The sequence below is a fragment of the Schistocerca nitens genome, chromosome 1 (assembly GCF_023898315.1).
Source record: "Schistocerca nitens isolate TAMUIC-IGC-003100 chromosome 1, iqSchNite1.1, whole genome shotgun sequence".
NCBI classification, from domain to species: Eukaryota; Metazoa; Arthropoda; class Insecta; order Orthoptera; family Acrididae; genus Schistocerca; species Schistocerca nitens.
The window spans coordinates 674,328,667-674,334,813 of NC_064614.1; positions in this window are offsets into that span (position 1 = coordinate 674,328,667).

Genomic DNA, 6,147 nt, shown 5'->3' on the forward strand with positions numbered 1-6,147 from the left:
TGTTGTACACCTAGTAACAGAACAATCGTTTGCAGTGCTTAAAACGTACGGAATAATAAACTTTAATGACAATTCGTTTGCAGAAGTCGTAAACTTAAAGTTCTATATGCAAACCCCACAAGAATGCGCTGCAGAAATTTTGGTAGCGTACACCAAGGAAGATGTGGATTGTTGTAACAACAGCGTTGTTCAGCAAGTAGGAGGTAAAACTGAACTCTGACAATTCTCTCAGGTGGGAGATTAGCAGGAAGGAATGGCATGAACTTCTTGCTCTGCCCGTCTTAACAGATGATGGGAACAAATGCAAGTGTAGGAGAAAGGCAGATAGCAAGGCAAAATGTCTGATTCCAATTCAAGAAGCAGCTCCTAAAAGAACCACAGGTAGACCTATGCATTTTCTAAAATATTATCTCACATACTTCATTAACAGAGTTGACAGTTGTTCCTTTGAGTTGCTGTTTATTTATTTTAATGAAACTTATTGATTTATAGATAGTCCACGAAAGGGAGATACATTAAATCCACAACCGAGCACCTCTGGAGTGACAAAGAAGAGGACGAAGGATTGCAATAAATGTGGATCCTGTGGCCACAGCTATTTAGAAGACGTGAGGAAAAAATCAGGGGCACTATGGATTCAGCGTAGTTTTAGTTTATTGTGGTACCATTCGAAATGTCAACATACTTTTGAAGAGAGTGAGGACGTTTTTATGTGCAACAAGTGTCAAAACCTTTCTGATGAAGACTAAAATGAGTCTTTCATTTAACCAGTAAATTCAGTTCAGTGTTTTTGCTCATTACGTCGTCAGTATTTTATTATCATAAATAAACCTCAATGTCGTAAAATGTCAAAATAAAATCCTTTATAGAAATACAATGCTTTCATTATTTAACTAACGCATTATCATGAAATTGCCCAAGTGATGTCACGAACGTACCAAGGGGTATCACGAAATAACCTACAAAATTCTTAGTTGATGATATCATAAGGGAGAGAATGTAGAGTCAACTAATCATAACATCGTGCATATTGAGTAATGCATGTACTTTAAATTAACTTAATACAGAAATCCTCACGAAATTAGCAAGGTTTACCCTACAAGCTAGATTTACATATTACTTTAAATATAGGGGGATTTTAGCACTTTACTGAAAATAGCAATGGTGAGTAGCCATACGTTGGAGTACTGGTGGAAAATAGTGAAATCGGTACCGTTTACTGCATTAAGGGACTTCACAAGAAAAAGCTGTTAATAAAACTCCAGTCACATCTGTACCAGCTTCCATCTTCATCTACATGGCTACTCTGCATATCACATTTAAGAGCCTAGCAGAGGGTTCATCGAATCACCTTTTCACTAATTCTCTATTACGAGTACTTCAGTCTCGAACCGAGGGCGGAAAAAGCGAACACTATATCTTTCCGTTGGAAGTACGCTTCCCCATTATTTTATAATGATGACCGTTTTTCCCTTTGCGGGTCGGCATCAATGAAATATTGTTGCATTCGGAGGAGAAAGTTGGTGATCGAAATTTCATGATAAGATCCCGCTGCAACGAAAAACGCCTTTGTTTTAATGATTTCCACCCAAAACCCTGTATCATGTCCGTGACACTGCCTCCACTATTTCTCGATAGTACAAAATGTGTTGCCCTTCTTTGAACTCCCTTGATGTACTCCATCAATCCTATCTGGTAAGGATCCCACGCCGCGCAGCAGTACTCCAAAAGGGAACGGACAAGCGTAATGTAGGCAGTCTCTTTAGTAGATCTGTTGCATCTTCTGAGTATTCTGCCAATAAAACCGTCTTGTATGCGCCTTCCCCACGACTTTTTCTGTGTGTCCTTTCCAGTTTAAGCTGTTTGTAATTCTATATCCTACGTATTTTGTTAAATAACGGTCTTTATTCATTTATTGCATACCCGAAGTCTAATGGATTCTTTTTAGCATTCATGTGGATGACCACACACATTTCATTTTTTAGATTCAATTTCCAGTTTTCTCCCCATACAGATAACTTATATAAATTGTTTTGCAAGGGGTTTTGCTCTTCTGATGAGTTTACTAGACGATAAACGACAGCATCGTCCGCAAAAAAACTTAAGACGGATGCTCAGATTATCTCCTAAATCGTTTATATTGATGAGGAAAAGCAGAAGGCCTATGACCTTATCTTAGAGAACGCCAGAAATAATTTCTGTTTTACTCGATGACTTTTCGTCGATTACTACGAACTGTGACCTCTCGGACAGAAAATAACGAATGGAGTCGCATAACTGAGACGATATTCCAAAATGTTTTGAACGATGCTGCCGCCATTTGACTGCCACATTTTTTATTTTATTGTTATGGTCTTGATCCATTTTCTTGTACAAAAACTGGAGTAAATAACAGTAAACCACAGAAGCAAAAAACAGAGCAACCTAGAAAAAATAGCGTATAAATGCCACGATTCTTTATCTCCAGAAATGCCTATCCGGGCATATTGTCCTGATCAGTCATTGTAAAACTCAGAATTTCTCTAAAACGCCTAAATAAGTTGATGACTTTAATTTCTGGACCACAGAGCACAGCTGTTAATTGGAACCAATAGACTGGTATGCTCCACAATACTGTGCCTGAATAACAACTGGAATAGACATAGCTTAAATGATCTTCCAAAGAACGTCTGAGAGACACCATAGTCTGCACAGCGCTATCAGTTGTGTGTTTTGGAACAAGGTAGCTGTAATGTTTATTTTATGAGATAAATACATTATATTTGCATACAGTGTAGGTATCAATGTTTTCAGTATATGACATAGAGGCTCCTCCTGCATTTTCTGCGCCCTCAAACTATCTACCTCCTTTTCCACCTACAACCTCTATCATTCCAATCCACTCTCCGTCACGCCCCCTCCCTCCCCGCAAATCACAAATCCTTAAATCCTCTATCCACACTAACCTCACAAGAATTATGTACTTCAATTTCGCTACAAGATAAACTACTTCTAACAGCAACAAAAACGCCGCTACCAGCTGCATTTATCCTGTCGTTTCTGAAGACTGTTGGGTCCTTCGTAAAAATTTCGGATGAACTTATCTCCGGCTGTATCTCGCTTTCAGTGCCTTAACGACTTGAACATCAGTGTCCGCTATTAACGCTTGGAGCTCGACGTTGATACTGGCAAGATAACGGTCCTGGGAATTCCAAAGACTCGAGAATGTTTTAAGTTTATGTTTGAAGTAGGAAATCTTAGTGATAAAAGTTAAATTTTCTGTATGATATAGTTACAAATTAACAATTTTAGGATTTGTTGATTTACTTATACTGTGCAGTCTTGCTTCGTGCCAAATTGATTCTAGGTCAAACAAACGGATAACAGACTTTTGTAAGTGACAAAAAAGTCAACTTAATACGTCTACTCGTTCCTGCGAAAAAGGCGTTTTAACGGACCGACCAAAGACATACAGTAATCCCACAAATTTTTTTTTTCGTGTGATATTATTATATATCAACAGTTTTCAGATTGTTTCCTTTAGTTGAACTGTGAAACCTCGCTTCTTGCAAATTTCATGACTCTAGATCAACAGAAAGCACACTATGGGTTTTCATGTGCGAGTCTGCTAGTCTCAAAATATGTGACATACATTGCCATATCTTTTGACTGCATTGACGTAGAAGCTTAAGTTTCTTGAAGCGTCAAGGGACTATAGACGTTAGTATGAGACATTAATTTCATCTTGATTCGTTTACCCGTTTCTGTGGAAAAGGATCTTAACAGATGGTGCGTGGGGGTATCCGTGCGGCCTTTGGCGCCTAACCACAGCTCATGCGGCTATCCCCGCCATAGGTTGGAGACTTCCCTCGGGCATGGGTGTGTGTGTTAGCCTTATCGTAAGTTAGTTTAAGTGAGATTAAGTAGTGTGTAAGGCTAGGGACCGATGACCTCAGTAGTTTGAATGGACGGACGGACAGAGTCGGATAACAAATAAAAGAACAGTTTTCTTTCTAAGAGATAACTGCAATTTAACAAATTTCATGTTCTTTCCTTTACTTTTTGTTGATAAAACCCTGCTGCTGGCCAAATTTCGTGATTCTAGGTCAACAGGTTCAAATTGGTTCAAATGGCTCTGAGCACTATGGGACTCAACTGCTGAGGTCATTAGTCCCCTAGAACTTAGAACTAGTTAAACCTAACTAACCTAAGGACATCACAAACATCCATGCCCGAGGCAGGATTCGAACCTGCGACCGTAGCGATCTTGCGGTTCCAGACTGCAGCGCCTTTAACCGCACGGCCACTTCGGCCGGCCATCAACAGGAAGTATTCCATACGTTTTGATGTGTGAATTTCATTGTACTGACTCAGAAGCTTCAATTTCTTAAAGCACCAATGGACCATAGACCTCGGTATGTGGCTAAAATTTCAACTTGATACGTCTCCCTGTTCCTCAGAAAAAAAATCGTTTTTAGCAGTCAAACAGACAGACAGACAGACAGACAGAATGGCGGACAACAAAGTTATAAGGATTCCATTTTTACCGATTGAGCAACGCTATAAATGTCAGAATAACGTAAAAATACATTGATAATTAAATCTAAACTAGAACGAACAGCACAAAGATATTGTAAGAAGGACAATGTGGATTTAGAATTATTTGAAATTAAATGTTAATCTTCACTTATGGAAAACTTTTGGTGGCATCAAAATATCAAAAATTGAAATTTTGGAGACATTTAAAAAAATATCGTTCAATCCTTTTATGACAATTTATTCATAGACATTTGTACAGACTACTAGAAATTAATCAACGACTTAAAGAAGTATATGGACTTTCTCCTATGTTTTCAACATTTATGTCTGTAAAATCCGTGGCCCCGGAGTGGACAACATTCCATTGGAACTACTGACGGCCTTGGGAGAGCCAGACCTCACAAAACTCTACCATCTGGTGAGCAAGATGTGTGAAACAGGCGAAATACCCTCAGACTTCAAGAAGAATATAATAATTCCAATCCCAAAGAAAACAGGTGTTGACAGATGTGAAAATTACCGAACTCTCAGTTTAATAAGTCACAGCTGCAAAATACTAACTCGTATTCTTTACAGACGAATGGAAAAACTGGTAGAAGCTGACCTCGGGGAAGATTAGTTTGGATTCCGTAGAAATGTTGGAACACGTGAGGCAATAGTGACCCTACGACTTATCTTAGAAGCTAGATTAAGAAAAGGCAAACCTACGTTTATAGCATTTGTAGACTTAGAGAAAGCTTTTGACAATGTAGACTGGAATACTCTCTTTCAAATTCTGTAGGTGGCAGGGGTAAAACACAGGGAGCGAAAAGCTATTTACAATTTGTACAGAAACCAGATGGCAGTTATAAGAGTCGAGGGACACGAAAGGGAAGCAGTGATTGGGAAGGGAGTGAGGCAGGGTTGTAGCCTCTCCTCAATGTTATTCAATCTGGATATTGAGCAAGCAGTAAAGGATACAAAAGAAAAATTCGGAGTAGGTATTAAAATCCATGGAGAAGAAATAAAAACTTTGAGGTTTGCCGATGACATTGTAATTCTTTCAGAGACAGCAAAGGACTTCGAAGAGCAGTTGAACGGAATGGATAGTGTCTTGATAGGAGGATATAAGATGAACATCAACAAAAGCAAAACGAGGATAATGGAATGTAGTCGAATTAAATCGGGTGATGCTGATAGTATTAGATTAGGAAATGAGACACTTAAAGTAGTAAAGGAGTTTTGCTATTTGGGGAGCAAAATAACTGATGATGGTCGAAGTAGAGAGGATATAAAATGTAGACTGGCAATGGCAAGGAAAGCGTTTCTGAAGAAGAGAAATTTGTTAACATCGAGTATAGATTTAAGTGTCAGGAAGTCATTTCTGAAAGTATTTGTATGGAGTGTAGCCATGTGTGGAAGTTAAACGTGGACGATAAATAGTTTGGACAAGAAGAGAATAGAAGCTTTCGAAATGTGGTGCTACAGAAGAATGCTGAAGATTAGATGGGTAGATCACATAACTAATGAGGAAGTATTGAATAGGATTGGGAAGAAGAGAAGTTTGTGGCACAACTTGACTAGAAGAAGGGATCGGTTGGTAGGACATGTTCTGAGGCATCAAGGGATCACCAATTTAGTATTGGAGGG